The sequence below is a fragment of the Cupressus sempervirens genome, chromosome 4 (assembly GCF_028749045.1).
Source record: "Cupressus sempervirens isolate cs-2001-9-10 chromosome 4, ASM2874904v1, whole genome shotgun sequence".
In the NCBI taxonomy this organism is placed as follows: Eukaryota; Viridiplantae; Streptophyta; class Pinopsida; order Cupressales; family Cupressaceae; genus Cupressus; species Cupressus sempervirens.
In genome coordinates, this window is record NC_143121.1 from 183324517 (window position 1) to 183339995 (window position 15479).

Here is a 15479-nt window from a genome sequence, read left to right on the forward strand (position 1 = left end):
CTTCTAATTTAATTCTAGGAATTTGGACTCATCGTTATGGAGGTTATTTGGAAATGAATGACTGATTTTGGATGAAACTTATGAAAACAAAGCTTGCCACTATTTTTTTTGCAAGAAAGAACTATCTTTTTCCATTTTTTAGAAACTATGAAAAATGGAAAAGATTTATCATTTGTAATTTGATATCATTTTCTTTTCACAATAAGTGCCTTGTTTTCTCTTACTTGAATTTAATATGAAGTGTTCGCTTGGAGAGGCTCATTTCATTCACTATTCCAAAATAGTGAAGATAGATGAAAAATTAGAGGTAATTTACCTTTAAACTTAAGAGAATAGTTTTGAAATATTTTCACATTTACAAGTTGGAGGAGCTTATCCCTACCATCTTTGAAATTCCCCATGCTCAAATATGGTATGTTACCAATTGTAGTATGGTTGAAAATGTTCCATATGATCTAGAAAACCTAATTTGTTTAAGAATGATAAAACTATTAGCATTGCCTAGCCTAGAAGAGCTCTCAACATCAACATCAATTGGAAGACATAGGCGACTATGATCTCTAGATATTCCAATGAGTTAGAGTTTGAAGGAAATTATACAAATAAAAGGCCTACTCAAAAATTGAAAGATCTTCACATTAGAGAGTTATTTTTTTTCATATGAGGATCTTGCCTAGAAGTGCATGTTATTTTTCCAATCGTATCATCATATTGTCTATGATTAGAATGTTAAAGGAGAAAGTGCGACGATCTTACCATACTATGAATATTAAATAATTGAATGCTATTAAAAATTAGAACTGTATATAAATTGAAACACTAAGAAAATAAAATAATTGAATGCTATTGTATTTGTTGGAGGCACATACTATTTCAATCACTTGTGCATAACAAGTGATTAATTTTTCCTACTTCAACCAATAAAATATAAGTATTTCTATAATTAATTTAATCCTTTGATTTTTTCTAATGTTCATATGCCAAATCTTAATTTCTAAAATAATTAAAAATGTTTTACTTTAGTTTGATTGGCTCATATTATTTGAGGCATATAGGAGCAGATTTCCTAGAACCACTACCCTATTTCATTGATTCAAATACCCTATCTTCAGCTTTGTGATTCTTTTCATGCTGCTAGATGGGATAAAGTGGCTCATTACAAGACTCCTTATCAAGTGGGACCTGTTATTGGTTATAGATGGAAGCACTCTTCTGATTGGTTTCCTAGAGGCACAGTCATGGATCATCAGGAGCTTTGTCAGATTATGGCCTCTAGAGAGTGTTCCTCTTTGCTAGTTCCAAATGTTTTGGCTTGGGGAGGTACCTTGTTTGGTAAATATCATGTCTCTGTTGGGTATCAGGAGATAACTAGACAATTATTTGGGGATGCTGAGGTCCCTTGGTGGAAGCAAGTTTGGAATAAAGTTTCTTGGTCCAAGTGGAATTTTTTCATTTTGTAAACGTGAATTTTAGAGCCCCTCTTATTTTGTTTTGTGTGGTAATGGAAAGGAGTATGTCTCCCATTTGTTCTTCCCTTGCTCCTATTCTACTTAGTTATGGCACCTTTGGTGGAGTACTTGGGGTTGCTCTTGTTGGCATGCTTCTTCTTTGCCTGAGTTCTGGTCCACTTGGGGTAGTGCTCCCTCCAAGTCTTCTCCTCTCCATGCTACTTGGATTGTTGGCCCATCATTCATGCTCTAGCATATCTAGTTGGAGAGGAATCATCAAATCTTCCAAGATGTTCAGCTTGGTGTTATGCATCTTTGGTGGAAGATCTCACATTCTCTTTAGGAAACTATTCAAGTGAAGTGTACGCTAGATGGGGGTATGGATTCGGTTGATCTTGCTATATGCAATCACCTCAATTTTCATCTTCAGGATGGGTTGTAGCTCAAGGTATCCAAGAGTGTCTAGGCAACCTCGGCATTAGAGGAAAGGTCGGGTGAATCAAGATGGGCATTGGACTCCTCCTCCCCATGGAGTTCTGAAAATTAACACTAATGGTTCTTCCCGAGGGAATCCAGGCCCTACTGGTATTGGGGGAGTGGCTTGTTGCAGTTATGGTGACATTAAATACTTTTTCTCAATACATAAGGGTGATTACACTAACAATCTCATCAAGGCTCAGGCTATTTTATATGTTGTGGAACAATGTTGCTTGCGAGGATGGAACAGGATTATCTGTGTGTCTGATTCCCAAGTGGTGGTGAACTTGCTTTCCTCGTAGGAGCTTGAGGATGTTAGTTGGTAGCTAGCCACTGTTGTTAATCAAATTATTCTCGTTTGCACCTCTTTTGAGTTCATTAGGTTTACTTATATTCCTCATGAATGGAATAGAGCTGCTGATTGTTTAGCCAAATGGGCTTCTAGTCATGCTCCAGGTTGGAATATTATGGATAGGGGGCAACTTCCCTTTGAGATGGTGCAAGAATTTGATGAACTTGTTGCTCAGGATAGAGCTCCTTGTTGTATTTCTTTCTATCTTAATAAACTGTTACCCCTCTTTTTCCTATTTCTCCTTATATTCAACATGAAGTATCAATAGTTTTAAGCAATGATGAGCAATTGAAGAATTGGATTCAAGAGTTGGAGTTAAGTATCCATAACATGAAGATCTTCAAGAATTGGATTCGAGTCTCCAATTCTTGAAGATCTTCAAGATCATTCATGTAAAAAATAATCTTCTTCAATATAAGTGAAAGGCCATGTATATATATCTACCTACTTCGTTGTACAAAAATATATTTGTGAAAATCAAAGAGAAACAATTGAAGATGATAATATTAAGAAAAAAACATTGATAAGAGAAGGATTGGAAAATACATTTCCAAGAGCATTTCTATATAATACGCTTCAAATCTTCTTTTTCCAACTTAAATATTGAAGCACTGAAGTTAAAGCTGCCCACTAATCATGCAAAATAAGATTTCTTGTATCCTACCTGATGCTTGCAGCTGTAGCACAACATTACTTCAAGCAAAAGGCAAATGAATATCTCTTAAATATAATGCCACAAAACATCTAGAAGCCAAGTGGTCTGCTATTTTTCCAAACGAATAACCTGATTTTTTAAATAATAATAATAAATTAAAGTTTTGTTCCATACATCTCTTTCCACTTCAGTGCGCATCTTTGAAACCCAAAGAGAGTGGAATCCGCTTTCAGAAACAAGTGGGTTCAGAATTACTGATGCCCTGCTCCATTTCCAATTAAAGTATTAAGAATAAACTTTACTATTGGATTGTATTGCTCAATTTGCCAGAGGAGTTTGGAGATGGGGAGGGACTTCCTAAGTTGGCGAAGCGGCTGATCAGAAACTTCCCGCTTTTGGAGCAATACTTTGAAATATATATAAATTTATAGTATAAAGTGTGTTGTGATTAGATTTTAAATGTTTATTTTTGAAAATTAAATATTTGTGAAAAAATACCTAATTGTGATATTAAAAAAAATTATATGATTTTTTTTAAAATTTAGAATTGTTTTATTGTTTTATATACTACTTATAAATATAGACATTTAAATTTTAAATTAAATTTAGAATTTCATATTATACTAAAATAATTTTCTAAATAATATTCAATTTATTAAAACAAAAGGTTGCTATTTTGTTTTCTTTTGTTATTGCTTTAGTTTATTTATATTATATTTTATTTGAGAGTTTTATTATTATTAAATAATATAAGTAATAAGGAGGAGATATTTTTCATAATGAGTTAAATTGTGATATTACTATCAAGATTCATCTCTGTAGTTTTCTTTGAGTCAAACTCATTGACCATGTTCTTGAATAGTGGTTCACATAATCTATTTATCTGAACAACAGAACAACTCATTGACCATGGCCTTGAGTAGTGATTCACATAATCTCCTTATCTGAACAAGAGAACAACTTGAATTGACCATGCCCTTGAGTAGTGGTTCATAGAAATATGTTCTTGTATAGTTTGTTTGAGTCAAACTCAATGACCTCTTGATCAAGAGAGAAAGAAGATCATCTTGGGAGAGAAATGCATTTATCTATCAAGTAGATACAAAGACACTTTACTAGAAACAAGAGAACAACTCATTGACCATGCCCTTGAGTAAAGGTTCTTCTTCTATAGTTCATTTGAGTCAAACTCATTGACCTCCTGATAAGAGAACAAGATCATCTTGGGAGAGAAATATGTTTATCTATCAAGTAGATATAAAGACACTTTACTAGAAACTAGTATCCATTCATTGTCTAAGATGGCACCAAGCTCTCCAAAGCCCTAGTTGAAGAAGGAACCAAGACACGTGCTCTGTAATGGTTTTAGTATAATAGAAGGTAGAAATCAATCTAAAGGTTAAACTTCTCTGAAAAAATATGAAGTGGTTAGAATGAAGTTAGTAAGTACAAATTTAATGAAGATCCATACCCAACTAGACAAAGGACTATCTTTGCCATGAGTACAAATACAATTTCCAAAGTTCTAGAAATGTATCTCAAGAAATTTGTTCAACTAAAGATGTTTAGATTTGAAAAAATGCACAATAGATGAAAAATTCAGCAAGGATAAAAATGACAGTAATGCCCATTATCATTTTGAAGAGTTTATTTGTTCAAATATACTATTATATTTAATGGCCTCACTTGTTTTCGAGAAAAAAATTGCAACTCTTATGTTGTTCTTTCTCGAGATCCTTGTCATGTTCTACTTTTTACCTCTCACTATAGGATATATATGGTGGAGAAAAACATCTTATCTTTTTCCATCATGGCTCTAAATAGACTTTGATCTTTTCTAAATGTTTGAATTGAATATGCATGAATCTTCTTTGAGAGAAGGTGATGTGATACTATAAGAAGATAAATATTAGTATGGAGGTCTTGTAAATTTTCTTAGATAGTGAACCATTTAATGTCTGTGTTTAAGAAAATCTATAAATGGTTATTTTCCTTGAATATTAAACTACTATGTAGCATTCCTTATCTCTTGAATAGAAATCTCATTGTACAACTACTATTAAGGTGAGAAACTTATAATTTCCTTGCTTAAAGTTATATATGACAATCTAGTGCTCTAGTAAATTTTGGTTTCTACTAATTGGAAAAGTACTTTAAAATCTTGTAATGATTGAAATCTTGAATCTTGAAGTTGATTTTACTGTACATTTTTAGTCCAAGACATGCTTTTCTCATTTTTCATTTACCATTATTTTTATATATAATTAGAAAATAAAATGGTTCCTAATTGATGCTTGTTATGGATTTAAAATATTTTCTTATAAAGGAGGCAAGGGGAGGGCCCTGAACCCAAGGATTAAGAATACAAAAAGGCACAACTATGGGCCATTACAACCGAGAAGCTAGCCAGAAAGACTAGAACCAACATACAAGTCACTCCTCAAAATAATCAAAAACATCCAAGTTCGATCACTAATACTGATACCAATCACAAGAGCAACAATTAAACTGATTGAGGATTGTATCAAACTAAAAAGAAAAGGACCAGAAATTAAAATTTTGATAATTGACTGGCTATATAGATAGTTATAGAGCACAAGTATGTTTTACATGCCTTAAAAAAGTATGTCAAATGAGAACAAGAAGATCGTCATGGGGTCTTTTGATCACAAGCATTATTAAGCAATTCACTTCATAATGGACTTGTTAAGGTACATTTTTTTAAATATCAAAGTCCACTAAAATTCAAGTGGAAGGGAACTTTTGAGTGTGGTGGTGATGATTACATTAAAATTTTGTAAGCATACTCCAAGAACTTGATAAATCTTTTCTTTGTGATCAATTATTTGCTAGTAGACTAAAATTGTGAAAGAAGTTATTTATTATTTTGTGACTAGTTGGGATCCTTTTAGATTTGATCAATTTGATATTCAATTTAGAAAAAATGAAGTCAAGAATGTATAATTTAATGGTAAATCTATTCCTATTATGATTATTTTTTGTTAAGGTGTAATAATGTTCACTAAGGTTCTAATTTTATACCAAGATATTTTAGTTATTGAGGTGTACTCTTTCTGATTGGATAGGTTTATTTTAACTTTTTCTTTATACCATATTTGAAATAATTACATCTATTTTCAATTGAGATGAACAAAAGAAGCTCTTTCAACTATACACACTTCCAAACCACTTGCCACAAAGCATTTTTCATTCAATGTCAAGATTTAGACTCTATTATTCCCTTGAATGTGCACAACACACTAACCATAAAGATTGCAATTATCATAAATATTACTAAATAAACTTTAGAAATAGACTCTCAATCATCAAAAGAATTTTTAAAAATAAAATAAAACCTTTTGTAAAAATGTTAATCTCTAGGTTACCATCCTCTGAAGGCATCCAAATGTTGCAAATCCATTGATTCAAGTTTGAAAGTAAAAGTTACAATCAACTAAATCTGCTAGTCAACCCTTTACTAGAAGAAGATGTAATTTATTAGTCACTTTCTAGCCTAGCTCCATCTCAAGGGGCCACCACAAGGAATAGATTTCTAGTCAAGAGGATTAGCAAAAGGCCAACACGAGAGATCCATAAAAAGAGGCATTAGGAGGTGACTTGGTGCTATGTTGATGAACAAAAAAATGCAGATGAATATTGATACTTGAGCCCCTAACATGGACTGAACTTTGACAATACAAAGATCCCAATTCAACACTCAAATCATGTAAAGAGGAGAGCTCATTAGTATTAGAAGTCATGACCAAAGAAGGAGATAGATGTAATATAATAAGGAATCACCACACACAATTAGCACATGTTAAAGACCTAATGCATTTCCTACAGTTGCTAATGAGAGACAAGAATTCAAATAAAGAATGAGAGATGAAAATTCAAATAGAGGATTATGGATGAATAGGTAGCACATGACATCAAGAGCTTGGAAGTTGTATTATTTATTCGTATCATTCAAGGCCTTATATCCTTATTCATCACAAGCACAAACATTTAGCTATTTAACTATTCCAACTACGAAAAATGAAAACAAGATGGCACTATTATATAATGAAGTGATACATTTTATCTCTGAATTCTGTTTCCAATCCAAGATCTAAAACTTTGACCAAACCCTTCTCTTTATCCATGAGCGGGAACATGTATGGAGAGAAACTTTGTGAACTAAAGGGAGAACCAACTTTGTTACTCTAGGGAAATGATGAAATGAAAATAGTTTTTGAAGTAGTGAAAAATGAGAAACTGTGAACTTGTATTTTTATTTTTATTTTCAGTTACTTTTGGGGTTGGTCAAAATTCCAACAAAACATCTCATCAAAATTTTGATGAACATGTGAAATCATTCATTAGAATTATTACAAATATGTGCAATGTTTGAAAAATAACAAATTTAACACAAAATGTTTTGTTTGTTGAAAATGTTTATCAAAAAATGCTCGCAAATGTTTTAGTGACTAGAAAATCTTCAATGGTAGGAATCATCAATCTACCACTCAATATTTATGGTGGAACTAAATCGCCCACTTTAGGGCCCTCTATCCAACCTTCCCCCTCTCATCCATCTTCCCCCTAATATCCATCTTCTAGCATCCATCCAAGGTTCATCGTTTGAGTCAGTTTATTTCTTTGTCATTCACATTGGGTCCCAATCTCTGTAAATAGTTTGAAGATTTTACTAGACTCTTCTCTACATTAGTCTACAAAAGAATCTAATGGGTTTTATTTAGAATGGAATCTATTCCACTTAAGGCACATGTCTATTTTATGGGTAAAACACTTTCCTCCTCAAATGATAATATGATTTGTTGATTATGATTTGTCAATATATTAGAGACTAACCCAATACTCACCCAACTATTTACCTTTCCCTCATAGATTACCTATGCCACCATGGATTCATAGTCAACATCCTATCTTTTCTCCAAGACTCTAATGATTTTCTTTTATAGTTTGAACTTTCCTTTTATCTTACAAGCCACCCATATCATTGTCTATCACTTCTTCACTCTAAGAGGGTAAACTAACATAAACCTCTCTTTTTTATTTCCATATCCCATCACTAGTTTGGTTCTCTTTAATGTATGTTGTAGGAGGAATATATCACCATAGTATTTGCATGTTTGGGCCATTTGATAGGTCATTTGCATTTATGGCCTCCTCAAAACACATACAAAAATCCTATTTTTTAAAAATAAACTAAATAGTGTCTAGATTACTATATTATGCCTAGAGATTAGGAAGTTTCATCTAGGATGGAAAAGCATTTAACTTATTCTTTGTAAGATTGAAGTTCATAGACTAATCCATAAAGAATAATGTAGAGTTTTTGCAAATTCTAAGTAATCAAATCTAAGATAATACCTTTTTGTATGGTTGTTGTTCTAATGTTCCTTCTATCTCACCTTGAAATGAGGTCAATATTAATTTTTATTCTAAAATATATTTGTCTCAGCAAGTATTCGATTTGTGGAAGAGTTTCTTAAAGGAGTAAACTTGATATTCTATTGTTTACTCTTTAACTACAACCACACCTTACTCATTTATCATAACCAAAGGGCATGCCCCTTAAAGGGACATGACCCTTTCTAGGTTGACCCACAATGCTCTCTTATAATTGATGCCTAGAAGGAGATATAGTTTAACAAAGAAACACAACTAAATTTACTTAAGGTTAAGGCTAACATATACTCATAACAATAAGTCGTCAATCATGCCTAGACAAGGTGCAATGTGTTAATAAGCCTTCAGATGGTATTACATGAAAGATGAAGTCTATGTGATCTGCATAGTCAGACTAGTATGATGATCATAGTTATAGTTTTAACACTCCCTCTTAACTTGATAATTATACTGAGAGATAATATATCTAGCATCATCAATTACGATGAATAAGTATAGAATGATACTCTATATCTATCTGCATCTTCTTAGCATGTGGTATCATTGAACACATGATGTTATTTCATATTGCTATATTTGTGACATGACATGTCACTGATACTAGTGATAATAGTATTGCAATGAATACAATATATAGGATAACATCTAGAAAATAATTAAATTCTTCATTTATCCAAGTTGTGACTCATAGGTACTAGCATTCCTATACCACAACATGATCCTACGTTAAGATCTACTAGAACATAGGATAAACTCCGGAGAATAATAAAATTCTTCCTTTCTCCAAATTGTGACTCATAGGCATAACAATGTCTACATCACAATGTGATTTTGAACTCATCTAGATTTGACAGTAGATCTCTATTGTTTAGCACATTATCTAAGAGATCGTCATCTCTCATAATGTCTTTCATACAAGTGTTCATTATCTCAGAGATCATCACATTTAAAATAATGAATGCAAATGGTGGAGCCCATAATAGTCAATAGCCTGACAATAAAATTATTTTATAATTTAAAGAAATACAAATTAATTACAATTTAACCATACCAAGTCTTTTCCTGAAGTGATCTATCTTCACTCGAGGGAGAGGTTTCGTAAGAATTTTTTTGTCTGATCTACAATGCAAATGTATTCTAATTTTATAGTATTTCTTTCTACCATATCTCTTACATAATGGTAAGGAATTTCGATATGTTTGGATCTGTCATGAAAAACTAGATTCACAGAAAGCTTGATTGAACTCTGATTATCACAATGAATAATCATAGTGTTGGTGTTTGAAAACATTGCCAGGTTTTCAATTATCCCAATGAGAACATGACATATCTAGGGGCAGCTAACTCCCATTTTCAACATGTCATTTCAGACATCGGGCCAACTATAAGGCTTGACCTTTCTTCTACTTCAGTCTCTGCTAAACCTAGGTGGGTAGACCTCATATTCAAATGATATTGTACCAGTGCAAAAACATATCCCTGAATCTATTAAGCAGATGAAAACTCCTTATATCTCCTAATAACTCATGAAATGACACAGATCTACAGTAGCTAGATGCATATCTATGAAATTCATAAGTTGAGTGTGGGTTAATTCCTTTCAACCCACTATAAAACATGAAATACTAAAATGATTTTGATTAATAACAATTTGTGCAAATAACCTTCATATCATCTTGCATTTGATTTAGTGATCAGTGCCTTATTCATTGAAACATAGAGTCATTACTAGGAGGATGACCTAACTAGATTGCATTACAATCAAGTTTATCAACTGAAATCCCCAAATCCCATACTTATGCAATATCCCCTTCATGCACCTAAAAACCCTACCAGAATGATGAAGCATTTACTTGACTGCTTGAATCAAAAGAAACAAAGATCTAACATACAACTCATCCAAGCTGCCTTAAATCAAATGAACATTATCCATTTAATTCCAAAGTTAATAACACATGAAGAATCAGGAGACAGAATTAGAGAACACAGATAAATCATGTAAATCCCCTTTTGTATTTATCCTTGGAAAGACCAAATACACAAACTGGTAACACAAAATGTAACTCAAGATACTTCACATAATCTAGCATCAATTTCTAGTATCTCAGAATGACAATACATGACATGAAATGAAAATCTGCACATAAATAGGTGTGTGGCCTTCACTGCTAGAGCTCAGCTCAATAGAGAGGAAGCAAAACCATCAACAACCCTGATTTCAACAATAGAACTAGAACCCTGCTGGTATTACCCAAAGCAAACTGCCAACAACCTCAAATGAAAGAAAGAAAGAATGATATAGCAAAGAAAAGAATCCCAAATCCGATTTCAGGGTGACATGTATCCTCTTGGCATTTCATCCCTTGCAATTGAAAAATCTCTCTCCTCTTTCCACACATTGATCTGACTTTGTTTTCATCATTTCTTGTAACAAACTTGAAAATATCCTCTGTTCAATGATGAAAACTCTTTTGCATCCAAAATATCTGATTTGCCTTATGAAAATCTAGTAAAATTTTGAGTTTTTAATGATTTGGAAGTGGTTAAATTCACCTCAAACTGCATTTTTACTGTCTTTTACCGACATTCAAGTCATTACCCTATTTAAAATCAAAATTGATCATCAATACCTGAATTCGGTTGGACAATAGGAATCTGGAAGAAAACCTCCTATACCATGAACTAGTTGCTTCCTGTGCAGAAACTGACCTCAGAATCAGAAAGTTTGTCTTCCCATGATTCCAGCAATATATAACACTGCCATATTTGCCTCTTAGAAACCTCTAGAAAGTGATTTCGAAAAATACTCCCCTAGTATAAAACCTTGGTATGCAACCCCTTTTTTTAAAAGAATTTAAAAATTCAAAATTTCTAAAGTTAAACTTCAGAAAATAAAATTTTGAATTTAAAAGAACCTATAGGTACATTTGAACAACATTTAAAATTTTTGCATTTTCAAACATTTTAAATTTTTCCCTTATGCCTCCATCCGGGTCAACGGGCTTTGACCGTCCTTTTGCCACATGGTGACCTCTGATTGGTCGACCATTTCTCATCAGATGCCACATAATCATCTGCTCTAACTTGGTGCCATGTGTTAGTTACCCTCTATCCCACATTATTTATCTTCCTTGCAACTCCAGGAAGCGGGCATGCGCCAGCCATTGATCTGGACACGTGGCGGCATCTGGTGAATCCGCTCCGAACTGTTCCTTTGGTGCCACCTCACGACTAGCTGGGACCCACTACTATGTGGCAGAATCCCGCAATTCTACATTACTGATCTCCTGAGCATGTTGAAATTGCGGGCTTGCGCCCACCTTTCATATCGCCACGTGGCGTGATCTCTTGCAATCTCCAGTTTGGGCGCATTGTCATCGATCTCACGTTTTAGTTTAAAATTTTATCCACACGACTCGCTAACTGACGTCATCCACATGCATGTGGGTCCCTTCACAATAGCCAGCGCTTTTACAAAAGCCACAAGTCGTAGACATTAAGTTCTATGTAAAGAATTGTATTTAGAGAATAAAAGAAGTCCACCCCCGAGCAATGTGGGATATTGGTTTTAAACTGTATTCTTCCCCTATTTCTATGGCTTTTATCTTTTCGTGGGCTCCTGCCGCCTCTACTCTGTGGATGCTTCCTTCACGTGGGATGGCTCGGTTAGATAGATTCTTCAATGCAAAAGCTTCCTTCTTATCTAACTTGTCTCCTCCTTTCTATCAATGACTAATCCCTTTGAAGAAAAGGCTTTGTTCCTGGTTTGATTGCTGTAAACTTCTTTTACTAGCAGCTTTGCTTCTTCCTTTTTAATTCGAGGAACCACACCTCATCAAAAAACTCATCAGATCCGTGCATGTCTTTGCTCGTTGGAAGTACATAATTTGCTAGCATCTCGTTCACTGCTTCTGGAGGAACTTCGTTTCCCATCTCCTTAAAACTTTTTTTTTTTTGGCTCGTATTTTCAGCTCTTGTGGAGGAGGGAAAATAACAACTACAATCTTGTGGTAGTCCACAAAGGGCCTTAACTTGCGTTTTTTAGCACTCTTGTATACATTGGTTTGATTTGGGATTAAAATTCGAGGTATTTTGGCAGCCTTGGCTAATAATGTATTGAATATATTAGTAGCCCAGTCCATCAGCTGATCAAAATGTTCTCCATAGTTCCCTTTTCTCAGCAACCCATGAACCTTCATTTGGTCAAGTGCTAGATTTGTTCCAAGAAGCATATAACGCTTCTCTAGATGGCTTTTTAACCAATTCTCAGCCCAGGTAGTTTTGCCTGAAGCTGGAAACCCTACCATCATTAGAACTTCACAATCCTTTACAAAACCAAATTGGGGTCCAATTACATCATTCCCATCCTTGAGTGAAGCATTCCAAGGCTTGTAACCTTCTAGTGGAACGAGGACATCCTCAATGCTAAATTGCATCTGGATTACAACATTCTTCAAAAGTACATGTGGAAAAATTGCAAAGTCCCAATGTAATTTCTTAAGGGGAGTATCTATCACTTCAATACCCTTTGGACCCGAATCAAAACGTTTAGCTACACCTAGTTGTGACCCATTCTTAGAAAAGGAAATTCCAGCCAAGGGATGGCTTTCAAGGTTCACTGCACAAAAAATAGTATCACCAACACTAAACTTTGAACCATAATCCAAGAATTTACCACCTGTTGAAAACTTTCCAGTACCCCCATAACCAAAGGTTTGGTTCGTTTTATCGAGGCTCCCCACATTGTTGACACCTCTCGAAACACCAACACGACACAAATTTTGCTAATCAGGGGGTGTATCTTCCATTTCAACAGGTTGTGTAGCAGTGACCTTACAAGAGAAACAATATTTGCCACCTCTTATTCCTACAGAGGCACGAGCACCTGACCAACAATATGCAAAGATTTTATCATGAAAAGCATGACCCTGAAGACCATTATCTTCAATGTCAAAATCTAGATTGCAGTCTGTGGGATTAAGCTATACTCTTTGGGCCATCTCGTCGCCATCTGTGCTCAACTTCAATTTTTTGGTATCAGACTGCTCCTCAATCTGCGGTGCAGGACGTTGCTTTCCCTTTGATGCCATCTTCACTTCTCAATTCCTTGCTTCTCTAAGGATTAAAATAAGAGCTCTCCTCTAGGCTTTACAGTAGCATTTTCTCAAAACAACACTATGGTTTGGCACAGACTAAACCCTAAAAAGTGTAGCCTAAAACCCTCCAAGTCCACTATCCATTTGAACCTCTCACTAACACTTTAAGGGCCTATTACACGTTTCCTCATATAGTTAGATGAGCTTTCAAAAATTGTATAAAGGAACCAGATGATAAAAAAATTGATGAGGAGAAAATGGATTCTTAATCAGGAAAAATGAGATGCCCCAACTCTGCAATATTCTTTGAACCAGAAATAAAAGATAAATTCTTGAAAAGGTGTACTAAATCCTTGATCAAGCAATCATAATTAAGCACTTGTCTTTCTTATTGAAAAATTAAAACTGGTCCTTCATGGATTGTAAAAAATTGCATTATTCTAACTCAATCCTATCACATAAATGCAGATTAGTCAGGGCCCAAAAAATGGGTCCGGCTAAAAAAAATTTCGTTTTCAAATAACTGAAATGTCAAAACTGACTCATTCATCATCTGATACTAATCCAAATTAGATTTAACCACTGAATCAACATTTGAAACTTATTTTATCTCTTTTTGCAACTAGTCAACTTAATGCCAGAAGGTCCTTTGACTGCCCTTGAAAACTGATCCAAACAAATGATCTGGCTCTGAAAACTGGCACATTGATTCTCTGTTCTCAATTCTTACATCTTGTCAAATCTTGTTTCATGAAAAATTCAGGGTCAAAAGATATTTTCTGTTGAAGTTGCCCTCTCAGAATTACCTACAAGGAAACACGCCAGAAAACACTAAACTGGGTTCAATTTTGGCTTTAAAAACTGGGCAAACTGACACTTGGGGAAACAAAAACTGGGGCATTGAATCTCTATCATGAGGTGAATATAAATTTGGGATTTGGGCCCATGAGGAATAACTGGGCACAAATGGCGAGCAGTCAAAGTGGGCTACTTGGATTTTGCAAACTGGAAACATTGACAGAAAACATTTTTTGCGAATGGAATTGACTTGGAAAAGTGTGCAAATGGATTCATCAAGACATGCAAACTGGCACACTTGGAGCATTTTCAGTGGACAAGATGATGGTACAATCCATTCAATCTAGGAAATCAAAAATTTCAAAATATAACATCACGAACAAAGGTTCCAATCAATTTGCAAATGCTGACAACAATAAAAGGATAGAAATTGTGTTTGGAATTGCGTTTGAAAACTGATCAAACAGATTCATCATGAGTTGAAACTTGAAAAATAACAAGTCTTTGATGTCTACAACACAACGCAATAGGAAATTTAGCATTTGGGTCAACTGGTCAAAAGTTATAACACGTCAAACAGAGCTTCCCAAAATTATGTGCAATGTGCAAATGCATGAAAATAGTAACTGACCAACTTTGAGGGATTCAAAACCTAGTCAAACGGACTCGAAATCTGAAACATATGTTCTTTGGTATGGACACTAGGCACTCCCAAAGCAGCAAGTCACAAAACATTTATGGGTGTGAGATACTCAATTGCAAATGTAGCCTCCTATCGTTGTTTGACACTTAGGTGAAAATGCAAATTCGGAACTAGCTCAAAACAAGACTTTAGGAAATGGCTCAGAACAGTAATTTAACTTCATGGAATAGGTAGACGCACTAAATGGAAGGTGTTAGAAGCATTGAACACCTCTTAGGCCTCAAAAGTACAATCGAGTACAAATACATTTATGGGCGGTTAGAGGGCTTGAAATCTCAAAATTTTCAATATGCGACTCAAAATTAACCATGCAATTTTTAGTCCCAACACATAGATTCATGGCTTGACCAAATAATCCCACAAGTAACTTTCTAGGCCAAACTGCTTCCCGAGAGGCCATTGCTGCTACAATGTATTTGACTTCTGTAGAAATTTGTGCTATTGGAGACTGCTTTCTGCATATCCATGATATCATTGTTGAGCCTAACCTGAAACAACATCATGAAGTGCTTTTCTTGTCAGTAACACTTCAAGC

The 15479-nt window shown here is 34.3% G+C and overlaps 1 pseudogene; it reads right to left on the reverse strand.

Annotated features, from left to right (window-relative positions):
• Positions 1-12136: 12136 nt before the first annotated feature.
• LOC149560594 (uncharacterized) lies at positions 12137-13487 on the reverse strand (annotated as a pseudogene).
• Between the last annotated feature and the right edge of the window lie 1992 nt (positions 13488-15479).